Source organism: Giraffa tippelskirchi, chromosome 5 (assembly GCF_054371585.1).
Source record: "Giraffa tippelskirchi isolate mGirTip1 chromosome 5, T2T-mGirTip1v1.2.pri, whole genome shotgun sequence".
Classification (NCBI taxonomy): Eukaryota; Metazoa; Chordata; class Mammalia; order Artiodactyla; family Giraffidae; genus Giraffa; species Giraffa tippelskirchi.
In genome coordinates this window covers 54,877,816-54,894,439 of record NC_137279.1, presented here as the reverse complement: position 1 = coordinate 54,894,439, position 16,624 = coordinate 54,877,816, and the positions used below count along the sequence as shown (strand labels likewise).

Sequence of the window (16,624 nt, the reverse complement as noted above, 5' to 3'; positions counted from 1 at the left end):
ACAGTGCCTTGGCCGATGAGGGCATCACCACCCTATGGTTTCCTCCACTTTAATGAGATCCAATTACACTAACTCTGAGGTTCAACCTCCTTCCTTCAGGAAGAAGAATCAAAGCAGGGAAAGTCATACAGAGTTATTATTTAAGTGTTGTGTTTGATAAGAAATTAAGAGTATCTAAACTCTGATTGCTCTATAAAATTTCCATCTCGTTGCAATAGAAAAGAAATCCAAACAATGCTCTAGAAAAGGGATACTACAGCTCTACTTTTGGAAAGCTGTATAAAAAAAATTTTTTTTTAATAATAGAACATCTACACAAATGGGTTCCTTTTATCATACTTCCAAAACTTTGTTCAAACAGTAAACTCCAAAAAGTTTGTAAAAATTACTTTTCAACACAGAGTATTATTCTTCTGTTTTTATCCTGTTTCCAAAATAATGTCACTGGTAAGGATGAGAGCTGTGTTTACATTTGCCCAAAAGACAAAGAGTTTAAGAAATTCAAAGACGGAAGGCATTTAAAGACTAACTGGCCCAAACCTCATCCTACAATGAAGATAGTAGAGTCTTGGGACGGTTAAGAATATGTACTCCCTGCCACACAATCAGCGTCTGAGACCAGAGGAGGACCACAATCATCATTGTGGGTGACTGTAACAGATCTTTTAAGAAGCCTTAGGATTTGACTCCAGTCTCAGTCAGCGAAAAGCGTTTTCTCTAAAAGAACTTCCCTATTACTTATCACTATACAGCAGGCTGGGCTTCCCTGGCAGCTAAGAGGTAAAGAATTCACCTGCCAATGCAGGAGACGCAGGTTTGACTCCTGAGTCGGGAAGATCCCTCGGAGAAGAATGGCAACCTGCTCTAGAATTCTAGCCTGGGAAATCCCATGGACAGAGGAGACTGGCTGGCTACAGTCCATGGGGTCACAAACAGTCTGGACACAACTTAGCAACAACACAACAACAATATACCAGGCTACTCTTTCTGTGGTTCTGCAAACTGATTTAGATCTGTGAGGAACTGTATCTGAACATGGGAGTCAGCACATTCTTGAGGCATTGCTCTGAGTTCTCCTTTAGAAAGACTCTTTTCTCTCTTTTCTGCCTGCCCATCTCACGTGCCAGTTCCTGCTGCAATCCCATTCTCCTCTGATTTTACTATCTTTCAAGTTTATTACCATGAAAAGTCTTACTATTCTCTGATGTTTCTTCTGTGACTGCATTTCTCCAACCCTAGACTAGAAGCCTTCGATACTTTCTATGACTCCTCTACTCCGCTCACTGAACAACTGCAAACATGAATGAATAACAGCTTTCCAATTCCTCCTTACTTATATTCACAAAGATACTTGAATAACCCAGTATTTATTCTCACACATGAAACGATATGACAATGAGCAATTGATTCAAGGCTAGTATGCTAAGTAGTGCATCCATAAGGAATAATAGTATCTTTAGTAATATCTTTCCTTAAGTAATTTTATGATTTAACATTTTAAGATTATGGCTGACATATCCATGTAGGTACAATATCAGTGTAGGTACAAGTAAACACACAAAGTACTACTCTCTCTATTGGGTCTAGAACTCAGTGTCAAATTATAATCAAGCTTTGTGTGACACCATGTCCAGCAAGTGGACTATAAGCCATTTCAGCACAAACATGAATTTTGCCCTGTAAGAATTTACCAAGATGAAAGCACAAGAAGCAGATTATCACTGAGAAGCAAATTCAGAGAAACTACTCCACAATGACTGGTTACATCCCTACCCTTGCTGAGCATCTCATTAATGTACATTTCTAGTAACATGAAACCACATGGATCAGCATTCCAATTTCATCTATTGATGAGGGCTGGTGGGGGAGAGGTGAGAAGATGGCGAAAACCAATACCTTCCATCACTCTTCACTCTCCAACTCTCCATTTTTCCTGTGACTGTGGGACTAAAAGCAGATCCTCCTAGTCTATCATGGCAAAGCTGAATGAGTATAAGTGGGAGTTCCATATACCAAAATTAAGTTATAGAACACTCACATGACTATATTATACAGGCAGAGGTCCACAATGACTGGTTACATCCCTACCCTTGCTGAGCATCTCATTAATGTACATTTCTAGTAACATGAAACCACATGGATCAGCATTCCAATTTCATCTATTGATGAGGGCTGGTGGGGGAGAGGTGAGAAGATGGCGAAAACCAATACCTTCCATCACTCTTCACTCTCCAACTCTCCATTTTTCCTGTGACTGTGGGACTAAAAGCAGATCCTCCTAGTCTATCATGGCAAAGCTGAATGAGTATAAGTGGGAGTTCCATATACCAAAATTAAGTTATAGAACACTCACATGACTATATTATACAGGCAGAGGTCAGAAATACTGTGGGTTCAGCTACAATAAAGCAAACAGCACAACGAAGTGAGTCACATGAATTTTTTGATTTCCCAGTGCATATAAAAGTTATGTTTATACTATCCTATGGTCTATAAGTGCATAACAGCATTATGTCTAAAAAATGTATATTCTGTAATTTAAAAATATTCATTGATAAAAAATTCTAACCATCATCTTAGCCTTCAACGAATCATAAGCATTCTACCAGCAGAGGATTTGAAATATTTCAAGAATTAGAAAAATGTGACAAAGAAACAGGAAGTGAACAAATGTTGTTAGAAAGTGGCATCGATCACTTGTTTGATGCAAGGTTACCACAAACCTTCAATTTGTAAAAAGAAAACAAAAACAAAAAACCACCATATCTGCAAAGCACAATGAAATAAGGTATGCTATTCCTTGTTGTGGTTAAGTCACCTTCAACTCTTTTGCCATCTCCACAGACTATAGTCCTCCAGGCTCCTCTGTCATGGGACTTCCCAGGCAAGAATACTGGAATACACTGCCATTTCCTTCCTAGGGCTTGTAGTATATTAGGTTACATTATATTAAGATATCTTATCATCATTAGGATTTGACGTGTTATAAAATTCTAGATTTAAAGCTTTAGTCTTGCTGCTTGGGAATGATGCTAGCTTGTCACGAAATGCAATGGTGTGTCTCTTAACACAAGCTCGATAGCTCTTTTGATCCACAGCCACACTGGGGTGGGGTAGGAGCAACCACAAGGTCCTGGTCACATGTAACACTGAAGGTACAATATTCACTGTATCAGATTCGATAAAATAAAAAGCCTTTTAAGGACACAACTAAAAGCAAATATTATCTTTAAAGTTATAAACAGAGCTAAAATGTGTTATTTCTCCACAGGCTTAGCTGTTTTGCTCCATGCAGTGTGAATTTTATCAGAAAATCATAAAGCAAATGGAAGAATTGAGAACAATTTGGAGTGGAGGTGGGCAAAGAACTCTTATAAATCAAATGTCTTTCAATAAGTCCTCAAAAAGAAAAAGAAATCCCTTGGTACATCTGAATCGTACATCAACAATTAATATGCTGTACACAAAGGCAAGCAAAGAACAAAAGGATGGGAAAGTAGATGTCCTACATTGTTCACTGTCCTAGAATGCCTGCTACTTACACCCGAGTAACGTGGCAGAAATGAGGCCAGTCATGTGAAATCTCCTCTCACGATGAAGGAATCCTTTGGTGCCACCCTAAGCAGAAGACAGTGATTCCATCAAGAAGTGTTTGCCCCAGATGTGTGCTTGGGTTTGGCCACCTAACTCAACAGGAATGAGACAGGGCTGACATCAGTGACCTGGATGATGTACACAGGAACATCCGCCAAACACTTACTAAGTGCCAGATGCTGTGTTAAATGCATTACACATAAATCATACTTAATTCTCACTGTTGCTCTACAAGAGGGTTCCATTACTACTCCCGTTCCCTACATCACACAGATGGAGCGGAGATTTGGACGCAGGCATTTGAACGCAGACCCTGGGGTGCAACTGCCTGGACAACCTCTGTGCTGTTTCCACGCTGCACTGCCCTGAGAAGCTGGGCCCTAGAAGCACAACTGTCACAGCACTTCAACTCCGCTCTGCTCTGTGTTCAGAATGAAGGGGGTGACAAGGAGCTCTAGTCCGCTTCTAGACTGAAAGACGAGCGCCCCTCGATGATTAAAAAGTAAAGGGACGAAAGTGGGCTGTCAAGGTCTCGTTAAGAATGTGCCAACACACATTTGCTGGCCGGTAAGATGCAAGCTCATCACTGTTGTGTACCATAAGGGCATCTGCTACCAATTAAGATGTTTCTGAAAACCTCCCACACGAATATGGGGCCCATGGCCATGAACAATGCTCCCTTGAAGGTAATGATTCGAAAATAATGCGATCATGTGATAAGGTACTTAATTTCCCTAGTGAGGCGTGATATTTAAAAAAACAAAAACAGCTTTTGGCTCTCTGAGCGGCATCATGGCGGTCGGCAAGAACAAGCGCCTTACGAAAGGAGGCAAAAAGGGAGCCAAGAAGAAAGTGGTTGACCCATTTTCTAAAAAAGATTGGTATGATGTGAAGCACCAGCTATGTTCAATATAAGGAATATTGGAAAAACACTGGTAACAAGAACTCAAGGAACCAAAATCACGTCTGATGGCCTCAAAGGTCGTGTTTTTGAAGTGTCTTGCTGATCTGCAGAATGATGAAGTAGCACTTAGAAAATTCAAGCTAATTACTGAGGATATTCAGGGCAAAAACTGCCTGACTAATTTTCATGGTATGGATCTTACTTGTGACAAAATGTGCTCCATGGTCAAAAAATGGCAGACCATGATTGAAGCTCAAGTTGATGTCAAGACTAACGATGGTTACTTGCTTCGTCTGTTCTGTGTGGGTTTTACTAAAAAGCGCAACAATCAGATTCGGAAGACCTCTTATGCCCAGCACCAGCAGGTGCGCCAGATCCGCAAGAAGATGATGGAAATCATGACCCGAGAGGTGCAGACAAATGACCTGAAAGAGGTGGTCAATAAACTGATTCCAGATAGCATTGGAAAAGACATAGAAAAGGCTTCCCAATCTATTTATCTGCTCCATGATGTCTTCGTTAGAAAAGTAAAAATGCTGAAGAAGCCCAAATTTGAATTGGGAAAACTCATGGAGCTACATGGTGAAGGTAGTAGTTCTGGAAAAGCTACTGGGGACGAGATAGGTGCTAAAGTTGAGCGAGCTCATGGATACGAGCCACCAGTCCAAGAATCAGTTTAAAATGCAGACTCTTAATGGTGACAAATAAAAGATCTTATTCGTGGTAAAAAAAAAAAAAAAAAACAAAAAAAACCCCCAGCACCATCAAGGACTATCTTGGCTTTCCACAAAAATCAGCACGCACTCAGTTACTAAAGTTAACATTAAATTCATCCATTAGCTATAAAACACAGCTCCTGCTTAGGGGTGGGAAAAGAGAATGTATAATTTTCTTTTATCATATCCTAAACTTCAAAGTCTTTTCTTTGCCTTGAGATTAGTAAAATATTTTCTTAATCTGCACAAATATGGAAGCCATCAATGTGGATTATGAAAGGGAATCCATTCTAAACACTAGGACTGTAACAAATACATATTTTACTTTTTTTTTTTTTATAAATTTATTTATTTTAGTTGGGGGCTAATTACTTTACAATATTGTAATAGTTTTTGCCATACATTGACATGAATCAGCCATGGGTTTACATGTGTTCCCCTTCCTGGCCCCCCACCCACCTCCCTCCCCATCCCATCCCTCTGGGTCAGCCCATTGCCCCGGCCCTGAGCCCTTGTCTCATGCATCGAACATGGAATGGTGTTCTGTTTCACATACAATAATATACATGTTTCAATGCTATTCTCCCAGAACGTCCCACCCTCACCTTCTCCCTCAGAGTCCATAAAATTGTTCTATGCATCTGTGTCTCTTATTCTGCCTCGCATATAGGGTTATCATTACCATCTTTCAAATTCCATATAAATGCATTAGTATACTGTATTGGTGTTTTTCTTTCTGGCTTACTTCACTCTGTATAATGGGCTCCAGTTTCATCCATCTCAGTAGAACCGATTCAAATGTATTTTTTTTAATGGCTGAGTAATATTCCATTGTGTATATGTACCACAGCTTCCTTATCCATTCGTCTGCTGATGGACATCTAGGTTGCTTCCATGTCCTGGCTATTGTAAACAGTGCTGCGATGAACATTGGGGTACACGCATCTCTTTCAATTCTGGTTTCCTCGGTGTATATGCCCAGCAGTGGGATTGCTGGGTCATATGGCAGTTCTATTCCCAGTTTTTTAAGGAATCTCCACAGTGGCTGTACTAGTTTGCATTCCCACCAACAGTGTAAGAGGGTTCCCTTTTCTCCACACCCTCTCCAGCATTTATTGCTTGTAGACTTTTGGATAGCAGCCATTCTGACTGGTGTGAAATGATACCTCATTGTGGTTTTGATTTGCATTTCTCTAATAATAAGTGATTTGAGCATCTTTTCATGTGTTTGTTAGCCATCTGTATTTCTTCTTTGGAGAAATGTCTGTTTAGTTCTTTGGCCCATTTTTTGATTGGGTCGTTTATTTTTCTGGAATTCAGCTGCAGAAGTTGCTTGTATATTTTTGAGATTAATTGTTTGTCTGTTGCTTCATTTGCTATTATTTTCTCCCATTCTGAAGGCTGTCTTTTCACCTTGCTTATAGTTTCCTTTGTTGTGCAAAAGCTTTTAATTTTAATTAGGTCCCATTTGTTTATTTTTGCTTTTATTTCCAGTATTCTGGGAGGTGGGTCATGGAGGATCCTGCTGTGATTTATGTCGGCGAGTGTTTTGCCTACGTTTTCCTCTAGGAGTTTTATAGTTTCTGGTCTTACGTTTAGATCTTTAATCCATTTTGAGTTTATTTTTGTGTATGGTGTTAGGAAGTGTTCTAGTTTCATTCTTTTACAAGCGGTTGACCAGTCTTCCCAGCACCACTTGTTAAAGAGATTGTCTTTTCTCCATTGTATATTCTTGCCTCCTTTGTCGAAGATAAGGTGTCCATATGTGCGTGGGTTTATCTCTGGGCTTTCTATTTTGTTCCATTCATCTATATTTCTATCTTTGTGCCAGTACCATACTGTCTTGATGACTGTGGCTTTGTAGTAGAGCCTGAAGTCAGGCAGGTTGATTTCTCCAGTTCCATTCTTCTTCCTCAAGATTGCTTTGGCTATTCGAGGTTTCTTATATTTCCATACAAATTGTGAGATGATTTGTTCTAGTTCTGTGAAAAATACCATTGGTAGCTTGATAGGGATTGCATTGAATCTATAGATTGCTTTGGGTAGTATATTCATTTTCACTATATTAATTCTTCCAATCCATGAACACGGTATATTTCTCCATCTGTTTGTGTCCTCTTTGATTTCTTTCACCAGTGTTTTATAGTTTTCTATATATAAGTCTTTTGTTTCTTTAGGTAGATATATTCCTAAGTATTTTATTCTTTTTGTTGCAATGGTGAATGGTATTGTTTCCTTAATTTCTCTTTCTGTTTTCTCATTATTGGAGTATAGGAATGCAAGGGATTTCTGTGTGTTAATTTTATATCCTGCAACTTTACTATATTCATTGATTAACTCTAGTAATTTTCTAGTAGAGTCTTTAGGGTTTTCTATGTAGAGGATCATGTCATCTGCAAACAGTGAGAGTTTTACTTCTTCTTTTCCTATCTGTATTCCTTTTATTTCTTTTTCAGCTCTGATTGCTGTGGCCAAAACTTCCAAAACTATGTTGAATAGTAGTGGTGAAAGTGGGCATCCTTGCTTTGTTCCTGACTTTAGGGGAAATGCTTTCAATTTTTCACCATTGAACAAATACATATTTTAAAATTTTATTTCTTTTGATGTTAACCCCACAAATTCATCAAACGATTAGTCTTTCACAAGGCAGCAGATGGAAAATGCAGTAATTTAACCAACCTTTCAATTATAGCTGGCCACCACAGGGGCTGGTAAATATCCCTCTGTGAAGAGTGGCAAATGTTTTCTGGTATATCAACCACTGGGATGACTAGAGAGCCGTTGCAGTAGCCCAGAGTAATTTTTCAAAGCTTTCAACCTTAGTTAATAAGTCCATCATTTGCAGTTTTCACTGTCACTGTCATTGTGCTATCACAGACACGTACTCGTAACAGTGGTGCCAACAGAATCCAGTACAAATAAGGGACTGTCAGCATATTCAGCGTAAATTCTCAGTATTTCACTTCTAACTCATGGGAATAAACTAGTCATCTACACTTTCTGACTGATGTTGAAGCTGAAACGCCAATATTTTGGTCACCTGATGTGAAGAGCTGACTCATTTGAAAAGACCCTGATGCTGGGAAAGATTGAGGGCAGGAGGAGAAGGGGACGACAGAGGATGAGATGGCTGGATGGCATCACCGACTCAATGGACATGAGTTTGGGTAAACTCCAGGAGTTGGTGATGGACAGGGAGGCCTGGCATGCTGCAGTTCATGGGGTCGCAAAGAGTCGGACATGATTGAGCAACTGAACTGAACTGAACCACACTTTCTAAACCAAGAGATATAAGTGCTCAGCAATTTTGAAACACAAAGAAATAAATAACAATGCTATATAAGTTGTCTTTTTTTTTCTAGTTTCCTATTAGCATATGTACTACCCAATGCTTCTCAAACCTTTTTTAGGTTGCAGGCCTTTCTTATTTCCAAACAAAATTTTAAACAGTATTTTAATGTATGAAATAGATAAAAGCAGAAATGAGGAAGCATCTCTGCAGAACCTCAGAGCTTTCTCTAACACAGCATGAAAAGTATTGGTCTTGGCTATTTTCCAGATCACAGACTAAAATTCTCAAATCAAACATCTTAAATTAAGGTCTTGTCAAAATTAAAATCAGGCAAGGCAAGAACTATAAAGCTTGTTACAAATTTCATTATGGATAACCCACAGGAAAAAAATTTACAAACACAATTAGTCACAAAAACCTCTGACTTCAATCTCTCAGTTTTTAAAATTATTTTTCTTTCTAACCTTAGAGTAACTTAACAATAATCCAGTAACTCTTCAAGTTTTATTTCAACTGTCAATTCCAGTAGGATTAATTCTGCTATTATTTTAAATTGTATATATAATGTGATCCCATTTTTAGAGAATTATCTGTGTACCCATTCATCCAACCACTCAGCCAAATATCCCCACGATTACAACTTCTTAAAGTTAGTAATGATGACTAGTCTTAGATGTCAGCAAGTTGATTATCTTATTCTTTATATTTTTTCCCTACCTGAATTTTCTGTAAACTTCATTTTTACAAAACAAATTCATTACTCACAAAAAATTCACTTCACAAATAATTACAACAAAACACCAAACATAAAAATCAAACTTCTTTATTTTTGAGACTACACTTACTACTAAAATCTATGTGCTTCCTAGGCACCATGGGATATAAGAAAGTACTAAACAATTATTGCTCAAAAACTTTATTATCTAGTTGGACAAATAAGACTCAATAAATAAGAAACAATCAGCATCCAACATAAGTAAGAACAGATCTGACAGCTAAACTATGCCATGGACCTTAAATTGCTATTAGTGTTCACACACACACACACACACACACACACACACACACAGTACACATTCCCCCAAAAATATCTGAGTGAAAAGCATGCAAAGATGACCAACCTCACTCATAATTAAAAATACAAATTAAAACACTGAAATGGCTTTTCACATCATTCTGATTTTGCAAAGTATCTAGTTTGACAATCTGCTGCTGCTGCTAAGTCGCCTCAGTCTACTAGGGAACAATGATTTCAAAAAGTACTAAGAAAACACATCCATCTCTCATAGTCTTGAGTTTCCCAGGATTGATAAAAATAGATATACAGAGAAATATTTCATTTTTTACAAAATAAATAGCGTACAATGATGGAAAGCAATTAGCTGAGATGTTTTCATTCCTATGACACAGAGAGTGAAGGAAGACAGTCTCACTATGTTTGGAATATACACTGAGGCAGGCTTTTGGAAGCACTATTCAGCAATTTCTATTAAAATTTGAAATATATATGTATACCTTTTCAGGCTTCCCTGGTGGCTCAGTTGTAAAGAATCTGCCTGCCAATGCAGGAGACATGGGTTCCATCTCCGGGTCAGGAAGGTCAGCTAGGGAAGGAAATGGCAACCCACTCCAGTATTCTTACCTGGGAAATCCCATGGATGGAGCCTGGCAGACTACAGACCATAGGATCGTAAAAGAGTCAGACATGACTTAGTGATAACTAAAACAACAACGACGTGTATACCTTTTAGGAATTTATTCTAAAGGAAAAATAAGAATAGCTAACATTTACTGAGTGCATACTATGTATGTTCCAGGTACTATTCTAAGCATATCTCATTTCATCCTCCGAATGATCCTGTAATTTTAATCCTATGACTAATAATCCTATTAGTCCCACTTTAGGAATGAGGCAACTGGACTGAGAGAAGTTACAGAACTTGTCCAAGGTTCTACAGTCACTGAGTGGCAGAGATAGGCTAGAAATTCTAGCAGTCTGACTTTCATTCATCATACTGTACACACGTGTAACCAAAGATGCATAGTAGATGTAAAGATGATTACAGCACTGCTTGTGACAGAAAAGAGAACAAAACCAAAATGTCCCTCAATAGGGGTGTGCCTAAATCAATCACAATACATCTAGACAATGAAATAGTACTACTTTAAAAGAACTAGATGATTTATATGTGGAGATACAGAAAAACCTCCATATTACACTATGGAAAAGGCAAGACTTAGAACAGTATATAAAAATGAAGTCTATATGGACCTTGACATAAAGAGAATTAAACATATCAATTTTACTCTCACTTTTGCCAGTACTCTCAACCCTACTGCAACCAGCAGGAAAAGAGTTTGCTTCAAGTATGGACAAAAAGAACAAGACGAGAAAAATCACTAAAATTTGAGAACTAGAAAGCAGATGGACAGGAGGTAACTGATTTTACAGTCCTTAGAAAACTAACTCCCACTAAAGTGATGCTGGGGAAAGCTGAGAAGCAACTCCAGTTGCACTGCAAAATTGCCAACAGGCTTAGGAATCGGTGCCAGCTCCCTGTGGAAGTGAGAGCAAAGAGTGGCTAAAGTCAGAAGGCTTGGTTGAAAGAGTGCTTAGGCAGCAGGCAGGTCCCTACATCCCCTCCCCTACGCCTCACACTCAGTCGCTGTCCCTCTCTCCCTGCCAGAAGACCAGAGGGCCATCACTATGTAAAACCAACTCCCAGAATCTACCCTGTAGGAATGCCTGAGGAGTCCAGACTTGAACTAAAATGAGAGCAAGCAGAAGTGGTGACTAAAATATGGAGACTAAAAATAGGTTGCTCTTAAATATTTAGGCATTAATATCGCCACTAAGACTGAGCCTGGACTGTTGGTTGGTCTGTGGCCAAAGACCCAGAACAGCTTACACTGTTTGCTGGTGAACAGTTCTTTAGCTGCACTTTTCACACTAGCAAACCACTCCACCAGAATCTACTAAAACCAAACTCATGGCCATAAAGATAAAAAGGGGTTTTTTCCCCTCCTTTTTTAAAAGAAGTAAATAACTTAATTTTTTAAATTGAGGTATGGTTGATTTACAAGACCAAAAGCTTTGAGGCCCCCAAACGAGGCCAAGAAATTTTAGAGAACAAAAGGGGGTAAAGGCGGGAAGAAAGGCTGAGAGAGTTACACAAAAAAACATGGGCTTTCCACGATTTCAATTTCTGAACTCCAGCATGACTAACATTTTGGGTGGACAATCCTGTTTTGGAGGATGCCCTGTGCACTGTAAGATATCTCACAGCATCCCTCCAGTTAGCACCTCCCCCCAAGCTATGACAAGCAGAAGTGTCTCCAGACATTGACAAATGTCCCCTAAGTGGCGAACCACCCCCCACCCCCCTGCTGAGAAGTACTAGGCTAAACCCAGCTTTGTGTTAATGTGGAGAGGAAGGGCACTGGGAAACAAGTGTTTCTAATAGTCCCATGTCTTGATGAGGCCCACCTTAGCAAAGAGAGCCTCTGCGACCACACCCCTCACAGGAGACCCTGCGGCATACCCTCAGCATCCTGTGGGTGCTCTCCTGCCTCTGGCCGAGACCGTGCTTATGTCTCTTCTGTGGCAGATGGCACCAGAGTAATCTGACACCAAAATAAGGCAAGATATTTTCCAGCATTACCCCAGATTATTGCCCGAGATGGTAAAGAATCCGTCTCCAATGTGGGAGGTCTGGGTTGGGAAGATTTCCTGGAGAAGGGAATGGCAACCCACTCCAGTATTCTTGCCTGGAGAATCCCATGGACAGAGGAGCCTGGCGGGCTCCAGTCCATGAGGTCACAAAGAGTCGGGCAGGATTGTGCAACTAACACTTTCATTAATGCGCTAAGAATCTCTAATCAGGTCGTGCTGTCTCCTATCTCTCAGCCTGTAAATGAACATTTCTCTGGGGCCTCTACCTGGCCAGCATGCTTATATTCCCATTAATCTGTGACATCAGTAGTGCCTCTGTAAACAGCATTCTATCACCTTCTGTAAAACAGATGGAACAAATTACTAAAGTGTCTTTTTGAATGGAAATTTCCCATGCTGCCTACCTTAACTGAGGACCTTAACCCAAGACCTTTTGTGCTCCTATTCCAGAAACTGCTGTTAAGCTAATCCTTGATTCTGTACTTCCAACCCTTTGGTTTTAATGAAACAAAGCTCATTCAATCTGCCTTGCTAGTTTAAATTAACCTGGCAAGTTTCTTCCCACTGCCTCGACTTCTATTATTGCATGAGGCTGAGCAAAATAGCACCTTCCTCCCAAAGCAAAAAATTATACCCCAACTAAAAGCCCTTGCATGCATGCTATGTAGCTTCAGTCATATCTGACTCTGTGTGACCCCATGGACTGCAGCTCGCCAGGCTTCTCTGTCCATAGGATTTTCCAGGCAAGAATACTGGAGTGGGTTGCCATTTTCTTCTCCAGGGGATCTTCCTGACCCAGGGATCGAACTCATGTCTCTTGCTTCTCCTGCACTGGCATGGGGGTTTTTTACCACTAGCGCCACCTGGGAAGCTCAATTCCCATTACAGCGTGAGGCTGAGCAAAGTATCACCTCCTTCCCAAAGTAAAAAATTATATCCCAACTAAAAGCCCTTGTGCTGTGCTGTGCTGTGCTCTGCATAGTTGCTCAGTCGTGTTCAACTCTGCAACCCCATGGACTGTAACCCGCCAGGCTCCTCTGTCCATGGGGATTCTCTAGATAAGAATACTGGAGTGGGTTGCCATCCTCCAGAGGATCTTCCTAACAAAGGGATCGAACCCAAGTCTCCCACATTGCAGGTGGATTCTTTACCATCTGAGCTACCAGGGAAGCCCATTACAACACTGTAAAAAATACAATTTACTATCTGTCATAGATCATTAAGCGATAGGTGTTAATAGTACAACTATCTTCTTTCCCCATTTCCCCCAGTCAGGTACTATCTGTCATGATGCCAGCTTAGAATTCAATACGGGGAAAGATCTTTGTTTTGCCTTTTCTTCCATCCTGAAAACCTATTCTGTTTGTCTTTCAATCCTTTAGTGTATTTACTCATGGGTGAGGAGGAATTTCTTAACCTTATTTATTGCACTTCTAGACATAAAAGTTACACCTGATGTGGATCTGTTATTAGGGGCATTGTTAGGACTGATTTGTATCCCACCGCCAAATTCACAAGCTCTAACCCCCAATGTGACTATATCTGAAGATGGGCCTTTAAGGAGGCAATTAGGGTGAAATAAGGTCTTAAGGGCACAGCTCCAAACTGTTAAATTGGTATCCTTATAAAAGGAAGAGAGATCAGAACCCATTCTCTGTCTTCACACACAGAGGAAAGGCCAGGTAAGGACACGGCCGCCTGCAAGCCAGGAAGAAGAGTCTCATCAGAAACCAACCCTGATGGCACCCTGCCCTTGGGATTCCAGCCTCCAGGACTGTGAGAAAATAAATTTCTGTTGTTTAAGCCACCCAGGCTATGGTATTCTGTTATAGCAGCCGAACAGACTAACACAGGCATGAAATATCTACAGGAGAAGGACATTTGTCCTTTTCTATAACGGAAGTCATGTTTAAAGTTCCAAAGCCTACCATACAGATGCATGCCTTCTTGGACACAGCTGGCTATTGATGACAATAGATATTAGAGTATGCTTTCTTCACTGAGTCCTCATTCTACTTGACACCCTAGAGGCAAAATTAAAGAGGCTTTCTCTTTCCTTAGCAAAGCCTTATCCAGACCCCTGGTACTAAATCTCTTGATTACAAAAGCTTTTTACTCCCATATGCCATAAAAGTAAGAAACTACTATCAAAGAGCTGACAATCTCCTAGAGATAAAAAGCACTCTGACTTTTTACAGCTCTTTTGCTGGACTCAGTAGCAGCGAGCTGGCCTTCAGGTCGGCATTCGGTGGCAGAGGCTGCTGCGCTTTAGTCTTAGGTACCCTTCTCTGTGGTTCACTGACACACCACTGCAGCCTCCTAAAGACCAGAACACAACTCATCTCTTCATGTCAGACTAAGCAAGAATGAAAGCCTACTTTCCTCTGCTGGTCACAGTAACTGCCAACGGCAACTGGTGGAGAACCCTCTCATTGTTTTGATAGTGACAGCACCCTGACTTACAGACGTTCCACTTCTCCAATCCTGGTCTCTCTCATTTTTAAGGATTGGAAGAAGTGGTCTCTCCATCTTTAAGGGCTTCCCTCATAGCTCAGTTGGTAAAGAATCCGCCTGCAATGCAGGAGACCCCAGTTCGATTCCTGGGTCGGGAAGACCCGCTGGAGAAGGGATAGGTTGCCCACTCCAGTATTCTTGGGCTTCCCTTGTAGCTCAGCTGGTAAAGAATCTGCCTGCAATGTGGGAGAGAGACCTGGGTTTGATCCCTGGGTTGGGAAGATCCCCTAGAGAAGGGAAAGGCTATCCACTCCAGTATTCTGGCCCGGAGAATTCCATGGATTATATATAGTCCATGGGGTTGCAAAGAATTGGACATGACTGAGTGACTTTCACTTCACTCATCTTTAATGTGGACAAAAACTGTCAGAGGACTCACGGAAGGCAGGTTTTGGGTTTGCTGTCTGTACATGACAAGAGAGGGTAGGAAGCTCCTTCTCCATTCCAACTAGGTGGCTACACCTACTACTTTGACTACAGGGTGCCACTTCTCATTTCATATATTTGCCAAAATTCACTCTGATTCTTGCTATGCCCCTGGAGCTGGCTGTGCCTTTGGAGTTGTTCAGCACTGTAGATGCTAACAGAAGTAACAGAAGTCTCTTGCCTCAGCTGAGTAAAATTACTAATAGTCCTGGTTATAAAATTTTTCTCAGCAGAACTTCATAATGATGCTTCACAGAGAAAGTTCTGGATGATGTCAGGCAGAGGTCACATCCTTTTCCCTGGCCACAGAGCCATGTTGTCTTGTTTTGAAGACAGAATCCAAATTCAAAGAAGCTCTCTTAAATTCTGCAGGATGACTTGAACGTCTGAATAACTGCCTCAGTGTTCTAGCCCACTTTTGTTGCCATCCAAATACCTTCTCCCTCACCATATATATGAGACTATGACAGGGCAAAGGGTTCAAACAGTTAGGAATGACTGGTACCCCCAAACTGTTGTCAACAAGGCCTAACAATACTGCCTTACTTGCCGCATTTCAAGTCCACAGTGTGAGCAAATCCATCAAGACAAAGAGAACAACAAGCCACTCTCATTTCCAAGAGTCACTTGTGAATATTCAACTTTTATCTGAATCAAGCCATGCTCCACATGTGAGTAATTTCATGTGTTTTCAGAAGGAGCAGAAGCATATTTTGGCTTTTAACTGAAACAGTTAAGATATGTCATCCCTAGATTTAGGATCGCCTTCCCAATAAAAAGAAGACAACATACTTTACAGGTCAGATTGAAAGGAGCTTGGTAACACTTATACAATCTAACTAGACTATCAATGTCCATGTCACCAGGATCAGCTGGAACAGTGCAATATCAAAATGAAGTACTAAAAAATAAATAACCCACGACCTTTATGAGCATGGGAGGCAAACTATCCCTCAGAGCAGCCAAGGTGAGCTTCAAAAAACAGAAATCAGTGTGGTTTCTGATCACACGTAGAATAAACTTCAAATTCACAAAGCCTTACACCAGACCTGCCTGCTTCTCTGACCCTGGCTTGTAGCGATTCCATGGACTGTAGCCCACCAGGCTCCTTTGTGCATGGAATTCTCCAGGCAAGAATACTGGAGTGGGTTGCCATTTCCTTCTCCAGGGGATCTTCCTGGCCTAGGGATCAAACCTGGGTCTCCCGCATTGCAGGCAGATTCTTTACTGTCTGAGCCAGCAGGGAAGCCCCATTTTCTCCTATGTTGGCTTATACGCCATGAGGAACTGTGAGCTTAGGGAAGGCAAACCAAAAAGCAGATCTGTGACACACAATCAGTGAACCCACCCCCGTAATACCATCAGAGAAGACGTAGCAGATCTTTGTGAGGAAAACTAGCCTCGCACAAAAATCCCAAACTGCGTCATTCACAAGTAAAAATCCACTCAGATGGACCAGGAGACTCTTTAAGATGAGGGCCTCTGGGCCTCTAAATAGGTATCAT

The 16,624-nt window shown here is 40.7% G+C and overlaps 1 protein-coding gene, 1 long non-coding RNA gene and 1 pseudogene across 5 annotated transcripts in view; 1 reads left to right on the top strand and 2 right to left on the bottom strand.

Annotated features, from left to right (window-relative positions):
• RAB3GAP2 (RAB3 GTPase activating non-catalytic protein subunit 2) overlaps positions 1-16,624 on the bottom strand; it is a 109,384-nt gene that overhangs the window by 65,832 nt on the left and 26,928 nt on the right. The window lies entirely within an intron of this gene.
• On the top strand, positions 4,375-5,244 carry LOC145506707 (small ribosomal subunit protein eS1 pseudogene; annotated as a pseudogene). The gene has a single exon (XR_014054195.1). The product of XR_014054195.1 is annotated as a small ribosomal subunit protein eS1 pseudogene (transcript).
• On the bottom strand, positions 9,410-15,793 carry LOC145506713 (uncharacterized). The gene is made up of 2 exons (XR_014054201.1): positions 13,734-15,793; positions 9,410-10,171 (listed from the first exon to the last, which is right to left on the bottom strand). It is a non-coding gene; the product is annotated as an uncharacterized LOC145506713 (long non-coding RNA).